A 19,847-nucleotide genomic window follows, 5' to 3' on the forward strand; every position below is an offset into this window, starting at 1 on the left:
CGATACAGGTGTCTCTTTCCCCTCTGTCTGCGGCTGGGCCCAGGGAGTGAAGTGCAAGACCCCCTTACTGCTGGATGCCCACCAGCACGAGGCACTGCCTGCCCTGCTGACGAATGCCTACAGCGAGTCCTGGAAGCCGCCTCCTGAGCACCTGGCCTGTTGACGGTGTATACGGGAGACAACGGAGCTCCCCTTGCCCCACCCTGAGCAGAGACTGGGGAGGCGGCGGCAGCACTGCCCCCATGGTGCATCCTTGGTGCATGGAGGAAAGTCTGTTCATGCTTAAAACACAGCCCATCCTCTCAAAAGCAGGATGACAACCCCATTTACTTCTGGAATCTTAAAAAAGGGCCCGTCTCTTTGAGAGAAGAACATGGCATGTATGTGTGTACCTCCTTTGTTTTTTTTTTTTTTTTGAGACAGTTTCCCTCTGTCACCCAGGCTGGAGTGCGGTGGTGAGATCTCAGCTCACTGCAAGCTCTGCCTCCCGGGTTCATGCAATTCTCCAGCCTCAGCCTCCCAAGTAGCTGGGACTACAGGCACCTGCCACCACGCCTGGCTAATTGTTTGTATTTTTAGTAGAGACGGGGTTTCACCGTGTTAGCCAGGATGGTCTCGGTTTCCTGACCTCGTGATCTGCCAACCTCGGCCTCCCAAAGTGCTGGGATTATAGGTGTGAGCCACCACGCCGGGCCGTATGTGTGTACCTCTTTACAAGTCTTGCCTGACCTTCGCATTTAAAAATTACTGGAAAACTTAAGGATGTAACTGACAAGAACTTTATAGGTTTCTCCAAGTAAAAATTTGGAAAAGTTAAGTGAACCCATAATGTGTTTTATTTCTATGAGTCCCACACTTGGATTTTTAAATGTGGGCAAAACATCTGTATGTTCTTCAGCCTGATTTCCGTGGAATCGTGAATGAAACGTGCTGAAGTTGCCGTGCGGATTTTGTTATGTGGCGGTGACAAGTGGGGCTGGTCATTAAACAACTGGAGGAACCCTGTCCTTTCTGTGCTCCTGTTGGACACTAGGCACGTGCTTGGGTGTTTTCTGTGTGTGTGGACAAGATGACGACAGAATTTCCAGATTCACACGGTGGTATCTTCTCCCTTTTCTGTTAAAACGTGTCTTCTGCTGCTTCTACATAGACCAAGTGTTTCTTTCTCTCGCCTGTCTACATAAACGCTGTTTAACAAAAACCGTATTGTAGACATGTGAAGCTGAATTCCACATGATCAAGCAGATAGAGATGACTGAGTACACTGTTTTGTGGAAGGAAGGTTTAAAATGATTTTTAGCTTTTTCCCTGAAATAGGGAATACTTTTAACTTTTTCCCTGAGATAGGGAATAATGAAATGGGAAAATAATTAAATTTTCCCATGTAATTGTTAGATTATATTTAATTATTAGATTATTCATGTATTGCAAGGGAAAAAGGAACTAGATCACCCCATGTACCCAAATGAAAATTTAAAGCGTATGGGCGAGTTCATTTGAACTCCTTTAATTTGTTTTTGTTTGTTTGTTTTTGACAGTCTCACTCTGTTTCTCAGGCTGGGTGCAGTAGTGCAATGACAGCTCACTGCAACCCCAACGTTCTAGGCTCAAGTGATTCTCCTGCGTCAGCCTCCCCAACTGCTGGGATTTACAGGCGTTAACCACCACACACAGCTTATCACCTCTTGGAGACTAGCTTTGAGTTTGGGCATTCACTGAACTATATTTTAGTTAATTCTCAAAGTTTGTCACTGTTTATCTTTAATTTGCTAAAAATCTACATGTATTGTAAAATGCGTTACATTTCCTTAGCATTCACGGATTCCCTGTTAGTGGGGCAGAGGCACAGAAGGGCAGAAGGCGTTCGGACATCATCAGGGTTGCAGTTGAGTCCTTGCCCCGAACACACTGGAGCTCTGGGCTCTGTGGTCCCACGGGGGTCCTCTGTCCACTGAGGGGGACGGGTTACCTGGAAGGTCCCTCCAGCCTCTGCAATTTTGCCCTTTTCAGGTTAACATCTCATCATTGTCCTGGACAGCACTGCCTTTCGTTCACTGATCCACGAGTGAACAGCTGGTCAGTGGCCAGTGCTGCTTCCTTCAGCTGGGAGGTGGTGATGTGATAACACTTCCGTGGAATTTGGTTCTTGGTGTATTAAGGGTTCAGTTGTATGTTTATTTTTAATCTGCACCTCTGAATTGGTCTTTTGATTGCAAAGAGATTGCTTACTGGATTTGTTTCTGAATATTTGGTGGATAACAGGAGAACCTTGCTTATCTGTGTGTTCATTTAGTGTGTTTTTGCCAGGCATTTATATGGTTGTGTTAGCCCTCAGCCCACTTTCTGTGTGTGGTGGAGTCATTGAAATCATTTATGTGAAGTCTCTCCTCTTTTAAGGCCAGAGGACGTGGGGTGGTGTCTCCCTAAACTAGGGGGAAATGGCATTGTTCTGCCCTCCTCCCTGGGAATGCTGGTGTTTCCAGGTCTCTGAACTTGGCTCCCACACTGGGAGAGTAGCTGTGGCTTCTGGAGCCCGTTTTGTGCGGGACTGACTCCTTCACTTGCTTTATTCCCCACTGTCTTTGCTGCTTGATGACGCAGGGATGAGGGAGTTGGGCCCAGGGGCCTTGCCTGTGCCTGAAGGGCCCGATGCAGAAAACTCCTCATGGGAAGGATGTTCCTTGAGGGCAGCTTTTGGAGTCTTTTCCTACTTTTAACTGAGAAGCAGCTATTCACATGGTTCTATTCTGCTGGTGTGTTTCAAAATAACTGGTGTAGAGTTGTGAAGATGTCCGAGACACCCATGATCCACTCCGGGCCAGTGCAGGACATTGAGCTCAGAATCCTTCAGACCATTCAGATGCCAAAGATTCTTGCTTGGTTATTCTCAAACTTATGAGAATCTAAAACGCGAGCCACGGTATGGATTTTCTCTTGAGCACCCATGACTTTGCCTTGTATTTTGGGCATGAATGACTTCATCAAGGGGAAAGAATTTGAGGAAGGAGCCTCTGAGGCTAGGAGGGGGTGGGAAGGGGCGGGGGGAAGAGGAGGGAAAAGGAGCTATAGAGGGAGGAGCCAGGCTGGGGCTGGGGCGTCTCCCCATGATGCTCCCCCACCCCTGGCGCGAGGCCCCAGAGACTGACTGATTTTCCCACAGGAAATGTGTATGATTGCATGTCTGTTTTGTGGGCTGGCCATTTGGATTGAGGGAATGTCTGTGTTGTGATTCCTTATTGATTCGAAGGTTGGAAAGGTTTGTGCTCAATACAGGGGTCTCTTGGTGCGATGGGAAAATGTGATCGCAGCCGCCTTCGGGGTGGGGAGAGCCCTCGAGGCCCTCAGTGGTGGCCGGCGTCAGCCTTCGCTTCCCTGGGTGAGCTGCCCTCAGGGTGGGAAGGGAGGTCCTCGGTGGTGGCCGCTGTTGGCCTTCGCCTCCCTGGGTGAGGGCTGCTCCATCCCCGGCTCTCCGACTCCTTGCCTGGCACCTTCCTCGTTGGAGGCCGTGATCCATCAACTTTGTCCACGCGTGTCCTGCAGACTAATGCTGACTGGAGGTTCAGGAGTGGTCAGAAGAGGCCAGAGGAGGCCCTCGTGAGGCGAAGCTAAACGTTTAATGATGGCGCTGTTGAGTGCATGAGCCGCGTCAGCCCAAGAGTCTGGGTAAGAGGGAACCCCGCGGGTTGGAGGGAAGACTGGACAGATGGGTGCTTTCCTCGGCCCCTGGGAGCACGGCCAGGTCCACGCTCAGACCTCCTGGTTTCTCCCATATTTCCATCAATAGCAAGGGAAGGACTCGGGGCAGAAGTAGTTCAAGGGCCTCTAAAGACTTATGTAATTGTTAATAGGCCTACTTTTATGCTTTCTTATGTATTAAGAGCAAATCATGATACAAACTCATTTCTGTTTGAAGAAATCTTTACTGCTCTCATTTTTGTGGCAAGCAACATTGATTCTTTGCTTAGTGAGCGTTAGTGCCCTCCTGCCCAGTGCTGCTGCCTGGCGTGTCCTCGCACACACCTCTGTCCATTGGTCTCCGTTCACCTTTCCGCCTAGAATTGTAGGAGGGGCGCTGGGATCTTAGGGCTAGAAAGAAATTCTGAAGACCACTTTTAGGGGCGGCTTTTAGTCAGGGCTTCCAGAGAGACAGCCAGCCGGGTGTGCGTGTGTCTCCAGGGCGAGGCTTGCTGCAGGGGCTACAGAGTCCAAGAAGCCCCAGGACCCACAGGCTGCAAGCTAGAGTCCTGGGAGGGTGTGGCTTGAAGACTTGAGAAGCGGAGGGTGCGGATCCCACCGTGGTCTGAGGAGCTGAGACCCAGAAGCACGGGCTGCAGAAGACAGATGTCACTGGCCCATCAGCCAGACAGGTGGAGTGAACCCAGTTTTCCCCGCCTTGCTGTTTTACTCGGGCCCTGGGTGGATAGGGTGGTGCCCCCCACGCCGGCGAGGATGGGTCTCCACTCAGTCCAGAGGCAAACATGCATCTCACACAGAAATAATGCAGAACCAGCCATCTGGGCACCCCGGGCACGCTCAGGTTGATGCACAAAACCAACGCCGCGCGTGGCCCTGACATCTGTGTGTTCGCATCACTCCACACACATTGCTCAGTCATCGCCTCGGTGAGTTTGTAAGCTCGTTGTGTGGTTCTGGGGCTTTTTGTCCTTGGTGATGACAGGCTCCCCACTGCCCCAGCTCAAGTATGGAAGGTGATGGCACCAACGGCTCCTTGTTTCTCAGACACTTGAGTGGGTGCTCTGTGCAGCCAGTTTCACCTGCAGCAGCATCTGTTCCCTATGCGGATTCCATTCGGAGTATGTGCCTCCCTTCTGTTGAGGGTGCAGCCTTCTTTCAGGGAAGAACTGTGTCCTGTTCGCCTATATCGCCTGTGGTGTATCTCATGGCTGAATAAGTAGCTATAGGATACCTCGGTGGCTGAATGATAGGTTCATTGGAAGGAAAACTTTATATTTTTTTTTCTTTTTGGGATGGAGTTTCACACTCAACGCCCAGGCTGACGTGCAATGGCACGATCTTGGCTCATTGCAAACTCTCCCTCCCGGGTTCAAGTGATTCTCCTCCCTCAGCCTCCCAAGTAACTGGGGCTACAGGCTTCCGCCACCATGCCTGGCTAATTTTCGTATTTTCGTTAGAGAAGGGGTTTCACCATGTTGGCCAGGCTGGTCTTAAACTCTTGACCTCAGGTGATGCGCCCACCTCGGCCACCCAAAGTGCTGGGATTACGGCCATGAGCCCCTGCACCCAGGAACTTAATACCGTTTTTTTTTTCCTTTAAATCGTAATGGGCTTGTTAAATGCTTACTTTTTTTTTTTTTTAATTTATTATTATTATACTTTAAGTTCTAGGGTACATGTGCATAATGTGCAGGTTTGTTACATATGTATACTTGTGCCTTGTTGGTGTGCTGCACCCATCAACTCGTCAGCACCCATCAACTCGTCATTTACATCGGGTATAACTCCCAATGCAATCCCTCCCCCCTCCCCCCTCCCCATGATAGGCCCCGGTGTGTGATGTTCCCCTTCCCGAGTCCAAGTGATCTCATTGTTCAGTTCCCACCTATGAGTGAGAACATGCGGTGTTTGGTTTTCTCTTCTTGTGATAGTTTGCTAAGAAGGATGGTTTCCAGCTGCATCCATGTCCCTACAAAGGACACAAACTCATCCTTTTTGATGGCTGCATAGTATTCCATGGTGTATATGTGCCACATTTTCTTAATCCAGTCTGTCACTGATGGACATTTGGGTTGATTCCAAGTCTTTGCTATTGTGAATAGTGCCGCAATAAACATACGTGTGCATGTGTCTTTATAGCAGCATAATTTATAATCCTTTGGGTATATACCCAGTAATGGGATGGCTGGGTCATATGGTACATCTAGTTCTAGATCCTTGAGGAATCGCCATACTGTTTTCCATAATGGTTGAACTGGTTTACAATCCCACCAACAGTATAAAAGTGTTCCTATTTCTCCACATCCTCTCCAGCACCTGTTGTTTCCTGACTTTTTAATGATCGCCATTCTAACTGGTGTGAGATGGTATCTCATTGTGGTTTTGATTTGCATTTCTCTGATGGCCAGTGATGATGAGCATTTTTTCATGTGTCTGTTGGCTGTATGAATGTCTTCTTTTGAGAAATGTCTGTTCATATCCTTTGCCCACTTTTTGATGGGGTTGTTCGTTTTTTCTTGTAAATTTGTTTGAGTTCTTTGTAGGTTCTGGATATTAGCCCTTTGTCAGATGAGTAGATTGCAAAAATTTTCTCCCATTCTGTAGGTTGCCTGTTCACTCTGATGGTAATTTCTTTTGCTGTGCAGAAGCTCTTTAGTTTAATGAGATCCCATTTGTCAATTTTGGCTTTTGCTGCCGTTGCTTTTGGTGTTTTAGACATGAAATCTTTGCCCATGCCTATGTCCTGAATGGTACTACCTAGGTTTTCCTCTAGGATTTTTATGGTACTAGGTCTAACATTTAAGTCTCTAATCCATCTTGAATTAATTTTCGTATGAAAAAACTGCTTTAAAGTTCATATGGAACCAAAAAAGAGCCCGCATCTCCAAGACAATCCTAAGTCAAAAGAACAAAGCTGGAGGCATCACGCTACCTGACTTCAAACTATACTACAAGGCTACAGTAACCAAAACAGCATGGTACTGGTACCAAAACAGAGATATAGACCAATGGAACAGAACAGAGTCCTCAGAAATAATACCACACATCTACAGCCATCTGATCTTTGACAAACCTGAGAGAAACAAGAAATGGGGAAAGGATTCCCTATTTAATAAATGGTGCTGGGAAAATTGGCTAGCCATAAGTAGAAAGCTGAAACTGGATCCTTTCCTTACTCCTTATACGAAAATTAAATGCTTACGTTAATGTTTATTTTTAAAAATGTTATCTGTGACCTTTCAGCTTTTCATAGCACTTCTCGTGTGAATATTTTAAAAAGGCCCTTTAGTCGTGGGGGAGAAGGAGGTTATCCCTTTCAGCAGAGGGAGATGGAAGAACAGGCCCTGGTGGGTCTGAGCACAGGCAGTCACCCCAGCCTTGGTGCTTGCTTAGGTCTGTTCTCCGTTCACCGTAGCCGCATCCACTCTCATTGTCAGCTTAAAAATAAGCTTTTTCCTCTTTCTAATCGGAACAGTTAGTTTGTTAACCGTCACATTAAGGTATCGAGAATGATGGCTTTCAGGCCTCAGATATGACACAAGTAATAAATGCAGCTGACCCTGAACAACATGGGTTTTGAGCTTCGAAGGATCACTTATGTTAATTTTTTTTCCAACCAAACCCTTACTGAAAAAACCTGGCTTTGTGGAGGGCCGACGTTTCCTACATGTGCTTCCATAGGGTGGCCGTGGGGTCCTGTGGATACGTAGATTTGGGTAAACTCGGGCATGTTCTGGAATCCATGTCCTTGTGTATACAGAGGGACAATTGCAGCTTTTTAGAAGTTTGTGTCCTGCCTTGTCCTAAAAAGGTTCCAAGGTGGATGCAAAATTATTTCATTCCTTTGGTTTTCTTGGTGGGATATTGATGTTTATTCTTCAGTGTCTAATATCCTGAGTTAACAGAGTTACCGCTTCAGGAACAGAGCCAGTCTGGAAACACATATTGAGATATTCACCTTTTCTTCATGGTTTCACAAAAGGCCATGATCATATTTTATTCAGTTGAACTGTAGGAAACTGCCAATATTTGCTGTTTTTGGCCTATAAAATGGCAAGTTCGTACGATATTAAAAACAAAGGCTTCCTGGATGGGGAAAATAGGAATCGGTAAGAACCTGAAGTTCTCTGTCATGGCCTCTGAGTCACAGGTAAATAAACCTGCGTGAGGGGGAGTTGACTGTACAGTATTTTCCTTCTGTTTTGATACTGTCAGAAAACGGTCAGTTCCAATGTGTTGGGTCCCTTTGCCTCAGCTTTGCTGCAGAAGGGACTTGCCATTATACCTCTTGTTCCCAGTGCCCAGGAGGCTGATGCCACATAGAAGACCTGCAGGTCGGTGGATGTGAAACAGGCATCGGACACGCTGTGCACCTTGGGACGCATCTGAGAAGTGTGTGCTTGCAGCAGATCTGAGGTGAGGGCGTGTTCCATCTCCTCTCCCTTCTCTGGCTTTGCAGGCCTTTGAAGTTGGTCCTGGAAAGTGAAATTAGTTAATGCTGATTTAAGCTCCAGGTCAAAGCCTGGGGGCCGAAGAGACCCGCCCTTCACTAGGGGTGTGAAGCATTGGGCCCTCCCATCAGGAGGCAGCAGGGACTCGAGAAAGCCCCACATGCCCTCCAGTTCCCTTATGTTGACATTTTTTGTACTCGGCCATGCCGGGTCATTTTGGGAGGTGAGTAGGGGATTCACATGGGGGTGTGCAGTATTCTTAGGTGTCAGGTGCGAGAGTTGAATTTGTAGAAGCTGTGCAGATAGGAAAGGGCCTGGCAGGGAGTGCTGTTTACACGGAGCCGATTTAACGCGAGGTCTGTGCTCTACCTGGGTCCGTGTCTGACTGCTGTCTCCCAGTCTGCAACAGGACGTTGACGTGACTTGGCGCCATCGTCCCACTCTGTGTAGATGTCTGAGGATCTGTGCGCAGCTGCTCTGTGAGAATGCGTTGTGATAATGAACTGAGAAACAGTGAACAAACCCTGAATTGGTTAGCACTGGTTCCACGGCCACTTCTGCTGTGGTTGGAGTCATTCATAATAAAGTGTGCTGGACTGCTATGCAGAGCTCTGAATTTCAGAGGCCCTTTAACCTGGCAGCTAACCAGTCGCTTCCTTCAGAAGACATTTGAGTCCCCTTTACCTACCAGGGTGACCCTGGGAGTTTGAAGATGAGTGAGACAAGCCCTCTGTGTCTTGTGGATTTTACTGTCCAGAGGGGAGACAGATGTGGATGGTGAAGGAGGCCCTATCAGAGGTCAGTGCACGTCAGTTTTGTTTCTTCAGCACTTGCTGTGTTCAGGCGGTGCCCCGGGCCATGTGCAGAGCATCTGGGGACCCTGCCCATGGCATCCCAGGCACAGCTAGCATCTGCGCCATCTTCATACTTGGCCTGAGTTTTGGGGAAGTACTGAGGATGGCTTCTGCCTTTGCTGGAGAGAGTTGGAAGTCAGGGCAGCCCTCCACAAGGAGATGATCGCCAGCTGATTCCTCAAGAAAGAGAGGTGGTCCCCACATGGGTAGAGCAGGGCAGCATGTACAGACCTGGGTGTGGGTCTGGGGCATGTGCATCTGAGTGGGTTCTGCTGGGAGACAGCAGGGGTGAGGTGTGAAGGCAGTTGGAATTTACAGGATAAATTATCACTAAGGCGATGCCTGGAAAACATAAAATGGGGACTCTCTGGGGGTAAACGTGGACTTAGGGTGACCCTGGGCGTGGGTGTTTTCAGGCTCTGAAGGCAGAGATTTAGGAAATTGGGGCAGAGCTGAGCCCCAGACGAGGATGAAGACCACCCTTGGGATGTTGAATGAGACAGGGGTGGAAACCCAGTGAATGTCATGGGGGGTCAGTCCAGCAGGCAGGCAGCAGAGGAGACCGGTGTCCTCAAAGGCCCCTTGGGCCTACCTCTCAAAGTGCTGGGATGACAGGCATGAGCCACTGCTCCCTGCTGATACTTTTAAAATTTCTAAGCTACTCTCTCTCATACCCACTCCCGTATTTTTTTAAAAAAAACCAGGTTTATGGCTATATTTTTTCCAAGGGAACCAAACAGTTACCTGTTTGAAGTACAAATAACACCGTGTTTAAAAACCGAAAATAGGCCGGGCGCGGTGGCTCAAGCCTGTAATCCCAGCACTTTGGGAGGCCGAGACGGGCGGATCACGAGGTCAGGAGATCGAGACCATCCTGGCGAACACGGTGAAACCCCGTCTCTACTAAAAAAAATACAAAAAACTAGCCGGGCGAGGCGGCGGGCGCCTGTAGTCCTAGCTACTCGGGAGGCTGAGGCCGGAGAATGGCGTGAACCCGGGGGGCGGAGCTTGCAGTGAGCTGAGATCCGGCCACTGCACTCTAGCCCGGGCGACACAGCCAGACTCCGTCTCAAAAAAAAAAAAAAAAAAAAAAAAAAAAAAAAAAAAAAAAAAAAAAAAAAACCGAAAATGCCACTTTGCATAGAAGTTTCCAAATACCCAGTTGGTTTGAGCCTTGCATTGCAGTGTCACTACCTGCTCTTAAATTTCTACCCGATGTATAGATAGCGAGACAGGGACGGCTCGTACATCTTCAGGTTTCAGTTCTACTACCTTGGGCTATATTTTCATTTATTTTGGCACAACTGTGGGTGTGGCAAGCAATGCCAGGGTATTTATTTTGAAGCGTGTCCAATAACAGTTGGGAAGATTTTCACATTTTTAGAATTTTCATAGTAATAGTTATAATTTACAAAGAATTTAAAATTGTGTAGTCATTATTTTGCTTTTTTCTAGATGTGCCCCGAAACAGGGTTGCTAACTATCATTCTACATCACAGGATTAATAACAGTACCCTTTTGGAGCAGATGCCTGTAATCAAGGAATTCTGCCTAGTCAGTTCACTTTAAGCGTGTTTAAAAGGTTGTCTTTATCCTAGTTGGCACCTGTGGCTATAGTTTGTTTTCACTGCTGAAGAATATTCCACGATGGAAGCCGTAATTCATCTGTTTTTCATATCGGTGGACATTTGGATTATTTTGGGAGGGTGTGTATGTCTATTCAGCCTTCATTTTTTCAGGATTTTTTGTAGAAGATAATGTAACAGTGTAACATCCTCTGCTAGGGAGCCAACACGAACCCTGATTACAGCCACACTGACTCTCACACAGACTCTCAGGCCTTGTTACCAACACACAGAACCATTTTCTTAAGTTGAAACACAGTAGCAGAACCTGAAGCCATGTGAACGGTTCCTCCGATCTTACACTTGGAATTCACTTTTTATTACTATGTCTGCTAATTAGGAAGCATATCAATTATACAGAAATCTGAGAATGTAAAATTATACGTTTATAACAGAAAAAACCTTATTTAATAGCCCAGAACACATGGCTATGTTTTTCCCTCATGCCCCACCACTGTTTTCTTTGCTTGAAATGGGAAATGACACTTGAATGCGGTTTTCTAGCGACTGTTAGCCTGGCATAGTTCTTCAGAGACAGAGGATGTAAAGCACATGGAGAATTTCTGTTTGTGGAATGTGATTTCCCGGTCGCCTCATTCAGGCTGCCGCCGCCTTCCCCTCTGGCCGCCTGCATCGTGGGACGTCTGAGAAGGTCCCTGTTTCATCCTCTGGAAATTCTGAAAAGGAAGGAGAGGAGGGTGTGCAGGGTGTGGTGCATTTGTGTTGGTCTTCCAGCTTTTATTTGGAGTCTCCGCTACCTTGGTTCCTGCCTTTATGTCCCTAGCTCGTGGCTTCATCCTTGTGTCTAACTCACAGGCAGACAGATGGAAAGGGAAGTTGTATTCAGCCAACAGCTTGATCTTATTCTCAAGGCTTAAATCGACTGGGTATTTGGAGACTTCTGTGCAAATGGGCATTTTTGGTTTTTAAACACCGTGTCTTATTTGTACTTGAAATGGGGTAACTGGTTCTCTTGGAAAAAATATAGGCATAAAGCTGGTTCTTAAAAAAAAAAAAAAAAAAAAAGGGAGTGGGTGTGAGAGAGTGGCTTAGAAATTACACCAGTAATGGTCGGGAGTGGTGGCTTATGCCTGTAATTCCAGCACTTTGAGAGAAGGAGGCAGGTGGATCCCCTGAGGTTAGGAGTTCGAGACCAGACTGGTGAACATGGTGAAACCCCGTCTGTACTGAAAAGATGAAAATTAGCCGGGCATGGTGGCAGGCACCTGTAATCCCAGCTACTTGGGAGGCTGAGGCAGGAGAATCACTTGTACCCGGGAGGCAGAGGTTGCAGGGAGCCAAGATCGCACCACTGCACTCCACCCTGGGCGACAGAGCAGAAACACCATCTCAAAATAGAAAAAAACCAAAAAACTAAACAAAACAAAAACCCGGTAATGAAAACCTGATTGCATCATCTGTGATGGAGATGGCGGATTATTTCATTTTTAGTGACAGGATGAATTGGATATGTTTGCAGTATTTATTTGACAAGGGAAATGGTGAGAACCAAATGTGCCGCCCAGCTTGGGCCTCGCCGTTGGCAGAAGACCGTGGCGGGCAACAGACTGGAGACTCGGAGACCTAGGGGAGAATTCTCATGCCTTGACGCTGGTGCAGTGTGTGCTTCTGGACTCCTGCTGGAGGGAGCTGCCCCTTTGCCTTGCAGGCTTTGGTGCAGTGGAGACCTTAGGACCTGCCCCTCCTGGCACACCTGTGGGTGTGGCGAGCAGTGCCAGGGCTGAAGCACAGGTGCTGAGCCCGGAACGTGGGACGGGAGAGGCTGCACACGCCGGCAGGAGTCTTCTCCAGCAGCCGGGGGTTTCCGCAAGGGGGCGGGGCGTTGGTTTTCCTCCTTGAATTTGGGTTTAGAGGGTGTCCTGGGGTGCTGTCTGCACTTGTGTTGCTCTGAGGTCAAGTTGTGGCCCCGAGTCCCTGTCCCTCTGCAAAGTGAGGGTTTGCCCATTTTCAGGTCAGATTTCCCTTGGGTCCGGGTCTCTAGGAGTGGGGCGCATTCCAAGGGGCCGTGAGCACGGTGGACGCCCGTGGGCCTCTTCCTCTCCCCTCAGCTCCTGGGCTGTGTGTGAAGAGCTGCCCAGCGGAATCACCCTCCTGCCTGGTGTTTCATTCACCAGAAATCGTTCTCACTGTGGACTCTTGAGTCAAATGTAATCCAGGAATGGAACGTGCTGTTGCTGGATGCCACACACAGCATCAGGAGCTTAGTTGGGGATTATATGATCTTACCCCACACCTTAAAAGTAAAGACTGTAGTTGTCAGGCGTCTGAGCCCAAGCCAAGCCATCGCGTCCCCTGTGACTTGCACGTATATACGCCCAGATGGCCTGAAGTAACTGAAGAATCACAAAAGTGCAAATGCCCTGCCTGGACTTAACTGATGACATTCTACCAGAAATAAGTGAAAATGGCCAGTCCTTGCCTTAAGCGATGATTTTTTTTGTGTGTGTGTGAAATTCTTTTTCCAGGCTCATCCTGGCTCAAAAAGCTCCCCCACTGAGCACCTTGTGACCCCCACTCCTGCCCGCCAGAGAACAACCCCCATTTGACTGTAATATTCCTTTACCTAACCAAATCCTATAAAACGGCCCCACACTTAGCTCCCTTCGCTGACTCTTTGGACTCAGCCCGCCTGCACCCAGGTTAAATAAACAGCCATGTTGCGCTCACAAACCCTGTTTGGTGGTCTCTTCACATGGATGTGCATGACAATAGTTAAGGGGATATTGAAGTCTTTGGCAGCTCCAAGAGCCTTTTCAGTTTGTGTCGGGCCATTGTAGGCAGAAGGAAATACTTGCTTAGAGACTCTTACAGAAATGTTCGGTGCAGTGCCATTAACTCGTGGAATAAATGTGTAACTTTCCATGGCAGACCTCTGGAAAGAGATGCTCTTTGAGTGCACCCTGGCCTGCTCGCTACAAGAATCGGCCGTGTCACCCCGCTTTCCGTGGGTCTGCAGGTGTGCGTGGTCCATTGCCCTGCACTGTGGCCATGGAAGGGAAGATGATCTGGAATGCTGGCGACAGTTATCGGTGCGTGTTGATGTGTGCTGCTTTCTACAGGGGAGAACATTTCTGTTTAATAAACATCTCATCTCGATGATGACTGCAAGATATTTGAGTCTCATTCAATAGTGTTTCTGGGTTCCTTCTGTTTTTATCTGCTTTCTAGCACTAGGCAAGTGAAGACATGGAAAGTAAAAACCCATCGAACTTGTAGAGACATGGTGTTGTGGAGGAGCAGACTGTAGCCTCTGGCTCTGTTTAAAGATTGTAGTAAACCTCTTACCTGGCACGGTCAGGGTGTAAATTATCTTGTTTAATCGGAATGTGTATGAGTCAAAGCTGGCGCCTGCATTGTTGATGAAATACCAGATTTTAAGGGAACATGTCAATGTGCTGTAAGATACCAAGAAAGTTCCTCACTGAGGTTCGGCGCAGGTTCGGAGCAGCTGGGCCTTAGGTCACCAGGGTCGTCTCTGGGAGCAGATGCTCAGTGTGGGCATTAGTCACTTAGCCTTTCCAGAGCCGAGGAGCAGCTCTCTGTGGTGGTTTTTGGAACCTGTATTTTGAGTCAGTTTGTCCCACTTGACTCGAAGTTGCCGCGCGATTTCAGACCTTTGCCTCCACCGTGCGCTCGTTTTCTTGTCCCCTGATAACTGCCTCGGTTGCCCCGGCCTGACATTTGAGCCTCGTCGTTCATGGACACAGGTTCCGTGGTGGGGCAAATGCCGCGACTCCGGCTTGCACAGTTCTGTGACTCTCACCATGGCTTATCACATCACTCTCGGGATCTCCCGTTTAGAGGAAGAGTGTCCCTTTCCTGCAGGCCCTGTGTGGTGTGGAAACCACCCCTACCTACCTTTCTCCTGTTTGAACTGTACCGTGAAGCTATTTCTGTCCTAGTCAACCGTCAGAATTTAAGGAACAGTGATTTATGTAACTTATCACACGCTTCTGAGCAATTCTTTATGAATTTCATTCTGTTGTGAAATTATTGCAGTTTTCATGGCTATGCTGGTCTCATGTTGTGGCCCTTGAAATGAATTCCCTTCCCCATTGTGTGTTAAGGTTGTGCCTGGGAGCTGTTGAGGCCTCACCTCTGCTTAGGGCAGTGGCTTTGCTCTCCTGACAACAGGAAGAATCTTATTTAGAGCACTTCTAATGTAGTTTTTGCTTCCAGACAGAGTTACTTTTTTTCACAGAGACAGCCACTAAAGTCATAAATTATGCTGAGGATGCACACACACGGGTCAGCTGACAGAGTGGAGTCCAGAACAGATCCAAAGATGCAAAAGCAGTTCAGTGGAATTTGAGTCTTTTCAACAAATGGTGCTGGAATTATGGGACAGCCATATGCAAAAGAGTGAAAACAGGGAGAAATTTCTGTATGAAAATTAAGGTGGATCATAGCCCTGAATGTAAAATACCAAACTACAAAACCTGCAGAACAAAGGGAAATTGTGGAGACCTAGGGTGAGAGCTCTTAGCCATACCATGATCCATAATCAAGGAAGAAAACAAGTAGGTAAGACTCATCAAAATTAAACTTCTAATATAAAAGACACCCCTAGGGAATTGAAGAGACACATTTTCGATAGATGGGGAGAAGATGTCTACGAACCATGCAGCCGGCAAAGGACTCGTATCCAGAATGCACAGGACTCCCACGGCTCATGACAGAGAACAAACCACCTGACTTAAAAGCGGAAGAGACCTGAACAGATGCTTCGCTGAGAAGGACGGGAGGATGGCCCGAAAGCATCTGAAATGACCTTCAGCGTGACTGGTTGCACCGAGATGTGCACCGAAGCCGCAGTGAATTTGTTCACACCCCTGCTGGAGCGCCTGACTAAGGTCTTCCGACAGCCCCAGGTGCTGGTGAGGACCGGCAGTCGGGACTCCTGTGCGATGCTGGGGTTCAGCACGGTGCAGACAGCTTGGCGGTTTCTTACAAAACTGAACTCACACAAACGTGGGTCCCAGTGACCCCAATCCTGGGTATTTACCCTAGAGAAACAGAATCTGATGTTTAAGAAAAACTGTGCCCAGATGTTAATAGCGCTGTCTATAGTTGTTCAAAACAGGTTACAATGTGCCACAGCCATATGTGGAATAATAAATACCCAGCAGCCCCGAGGCCTGGCTGTTGATCACAGGACACACTGGGTGCACCTCCAAGCACGATGCCCAGGAAATTGTGATTTTGCGAGTGTTTTGCCACAACGCTCGCAAAAGATAGACCCGAGTCATGGGAGGACACGGAGAGGGTGGTTGCTGAGAATGGGAGGGTATGCTTATGAGGCCCCGTGAGTGGGTTTGGGGCTGTTGGACTGTTCTGCTTGTGTGATGATGATTATGGGAATATTTGTGCCGAAATTCACAGAACTGAACACTGTCCACTTTACAGTAATTTTTAAAAAGTGGTAATATGCTCATTTTCGGTACTGTTTTTAATGGAAGATGGAGTTTGCAGATGATTTGTCAGGGCAAGCCTGTCTCAAGAGTTTGTAGACGATTCGTTAGGGGCCTATCTCAGGGCCGTTGGGTTGGGTTGGGTTGGGTTGGGTTGGGTTGGGTTGAGTTGGAAAAGCCTTCTCTGTTGTGGGCAGTAGTACGGGGCGTGGAAAGGATATTGCCAAGGAAACATGTAGAATCCTTTGAGGAAACGTGTATTTCTAACTTGCTATAAGATAGAATTGGAAATTGTAATGGTTTTGTTTTCTAGAGTCTTGGTAGAATAGGGAAGACAGTGTAATAAAAGCTAATTTTGAAATGAAGAATTTTAAAGATTTTCAACAGCAATTGCTCTAGGAAGTCACCCTGGAAATGTTTTTAAAGATGTTCAATAGCAATAGCTCTAGGAAGAGTCACCCTGGAGTTGCTTCTTGAGCATTGGTTTCCTGGCTGTATCTTCCAACTTTCATTTTTAAGTTTTGCTGTGAGTTGGGGATGTGTGGGAATAGCCATCCCAGCCCTGCAGGGGGGTGCATGTGCCCCGAGGCCTGAGGCACTGTTTCAACCTAGCTTGCAACATGGGGACTCTTGTCAGTGGCTGGAGTAAGAGTACCAGCCTGGCAGGCTGGGGGGAGCCCCAGGGTGGTCTGGGCACTGTCCTCCCTGCCTGCAGGATGGCAGCTGGAGGAGCTCGAAGGCTGCCTGCCTCGTGGCTGTCAGCGCAGCAGCCCCTCCTGGCCCTGGAGCAATCTTTGGGTCCATGAGTCTCTGCACCAGGACTTGCCTCCTGGGACCTCCGCCACTGTCCTGAGGGCCCTGGTGCCACTTTCCCGGTGGGACCCAAGCCTCAGGCAGCTGCGACCCCAGATTCAGTTGCTTTCCCTGCCGTCTCATTGCAGCACGAGTGCTCATCTCACTCAATGTAGAACCTCAGGTTCCTTCAAGATCCCCAGAGATGGAATCTCCCAATTTAACAAGATAGTTGGTGACAAGATTTGAGCGGCACTGATTTAACTCAGCTTCCAGAGTTTAAGTTCCCAAGACACAGTCCTGCTCCTTCCCTGGCCTCATCCTGTGTGGCTGGTGTGGATGCGGGGTTTCCGGAGGGTGGGGCTGTGGCAGGTCAGCAGCCAGGGGGATGGCTCATTATTGATCGCTCAATGCCTTGAGGATAACTAGGATTAATGACCTTTATAGGGCTGTAGGTTTGGAGTATATATATATATATGTGTGTGTATATATATACATATTTAAACGAGGTGGACACGGTTATCACTGCATTTTTCTGACATGAAACTTGGAGAGCAGAGGGTTTAGGAAACTCCTGAAGCCGCACTGTCAGCGGGACTCGGGCGGTCTGGCCTTAGACCCTGCACTGTTTGCCCCTCACCACGCTGTCAGCAGATCCGGGTGGTCTGGCCTTAGAACTCACGCTGGTCGCCCCTCCCTGCCACGTTGTGGGGTTTTTCCTGCTTCTGGGCAGCATTTGATAGCTTGTGAAACAAGACCAAGACTTACTATGAGTGGATTTGCCATTATCTGAGATCCAGAACGTTTCCTGGACCTGGCGTTGCCGATGTCACGTAAGGGAAGGTAAAAACATTTTCATTGTGGTCACTGGGGCTCCGGAAATGGTATTTTTCCCAGTGAAAGTTTACTCATAAAAATCTATTAACTCAATACTATGTGAACAGGAAGAAATGTGTTGGGCTCTAGTTAAATGTCTCAGAGCCACAGAAGTAAATGAGGGCACCTTCCAAGCACAGCCTCCCGGAAGAGGCCAAGGACGTTTGTCTGGAGGGTTTGCCATGAAGCAGGACTTGGGCAGGGCTGGTCTGCCTCTGCCATGATGTAGGTTAGTTGAAGTAGTTGACGGGTGGTGGCTTGAGGTCGGTGTTCCCCAAGGAAGCCCCTAGCAAGGCCGGTTTCCGTGGGATGGAAAACTGCCGTTCAGTGGCTGTAATCTTGGCTTCACAGGTCTGACATACAATCCTGCCCTCGGATACTTGGATCCCAGCCAGGGCAGATGGCCCTGAAAGGACATTCGGACTGTGATGGCTGCACCCATTCTCAGCATCTGTAGGGTCTCCTATGTATGTCTGTGTTTCCATTTTCTTTTAGCACAATTTCTCCCAGTGAAGTCGTGAGAAATAGAAGGAAAGGTGGAATGAAGATGTGATTGAGGAAAGTGTGGTGTGGTCTTCGACCTTATTTTGCCTTGGTTGGTGCTCAAGAACTCCACCTGACCTCAGAGCTGAGCGTTTCTGCCAGGAAGTCCTGCCTTTTATCCTACCTCGAGGCCTGTTGAGACACTCCAAGAAGCTTCGTTAACAAATTGCCTTTTCCTTTTACAGCAGTTGGATATATTTGCAGCAAAACAAAGGAATAACCCCCCAATATGGTGATGAAATGCATTTAAGTATAGATAGCATTCAGTCTTGAAGGGCCTGAGATTTTAATCATCTTTGGGTCATGTAACAAGTGGTGTTGGTGATTAAAATCTCCTGACAGCTTTGTTCTGCCACGTTCCTCAGTTTTGAATGATGATCTTCCTGGTGTTGTACCTTGGGAGGGGCGTTTGTGTCAGTAGAGAGCAGAGTGGTGGTTCCCAGAGGCTGCGAAAGGACAGAGGTGAGGCCCCTGAAGGACACTGGTCTTCCTGGTTTAGGGGTTTGGGGCTCAGCCACCTTCCTGTGTCCGTGTAAATTATACCCAGGATCATTTTCACTCGCCCCACTTTAGTTGAGTATTGGAGCTTCAGGATATGTGTGCCCACGTCACCTGGGCCGTGATCCTGGAGTTGGGTGAGACTGATTCCCGGGTTTATAGAATTACTCTGGGATTATTGAAAACAGAAGCACTTAAGGCATTCATAATGCTATTTCCTGAACGTAATTTATGTTCAGTTCTTCAGAAACATTTATCTGAGGAAGCATCTATAATTTTTGTTTTCTGCCACTCAGTGCTAGAAAGAATTGTGCAACACTCAAGTGAGTGGCATTATTCCTCTCCCTCCACCATGCAAGCAAGATTAAAGGTACCTCTGGCTCCCCTCAATCTTCTCATCTGCAGGGTGCCTGGCGTGGCAGTGTGCTGCCTTCCGTCTTCTTTTTGGGGAGAATCAGTCGTGTTTGTGTGTACTGCTCAGCTCAGCCTCGTGCAGTTGTGTGGGTGAGGAGCTTGGATGCTAGGTGACCCTCCCAGGCCTGCCTCCCACCTCCCTAGGCCTTGTTCTAAACTGACAGATAAACAGTGTGTTTTGGAAGAGGACAGCAGCAGGGCAGGAGAGAGTTTGTTCAGACTTTCTCCTTGCACTGACGTTTGAGCCTTCATCCAGCCTGGGCACTTTTACAGAGCTGCGTTTGTGTGTTGCAAACCATTCCCTCCCAGTAACCGTGCTTTCAGAGGTTTGGAAATGTGACTTAACTCATCTTCAATTTAAAGCATACTATCAAATTTTAGTGTTGAAACTGATGTATTTTATGGCCTTTATTTGATTTCTCTTGATTTTTTTTCCCATACGAGACAGGGCATCTTAAGGGACACAGCCTGGTGTTGGCCGCCTTTCCTAAGGATGGAAGTGAATTCTGAAAGCCCTTTATGTAGGCAGCGAAGGCCTCTTTTATTTTGGCCTAGTCAGGTATATAATTCTTTTTCTCTTTGGTTTTTTTGAGACAGGCAAAAAAACCTTTTTGTTGCCCAGGCAGTGGTGTGAGCACAGCTTACTACAGCCTCAACCTTCCAGGC

The 19,847-nt window shown here is 48.0% G+C and overlaps 1 long non-coding RNA gene across 1 annotated transcript in view; it reads left to right on the top strand.

Annotated features, from left to right (window-relative positions):
- LOC135969576 (uncharacterized) overlaps nucleotides 1-19,562 on the top strand; it is a 37,666-nt gene extending 18,104 nt beyond the window's left edge. Inside the window, exons 2-3 of the long non-coding RNA XR_010584819.2 lie at nucleotides 7,995-8,112; nucleotides 18,222-19,562. This is a non-coding gene — a long non-coding RNA (uncharacterized lncRNA). The remainder of the gene's footprint in view (nucleotides 1-7,994; nucleotides 8,113-18,221) is intronic.
- The last annotated feature ends 285 nt before the right edge of the window (nucleotides 19,563-19,847 follow it).

Source organism: Macaca fascicularis, chromosome 2 (genome assembly GCF_037993035.2).
Source record: "Macaca fascicularis isolate 582-1 chromosome 2, T2T-MFA8v1.1".
NCBI lineage: Eukaryota > Metazoa > Chordata > Mammalia > Primates > Cercopithecidae > Macaca > Macaca fascicularis.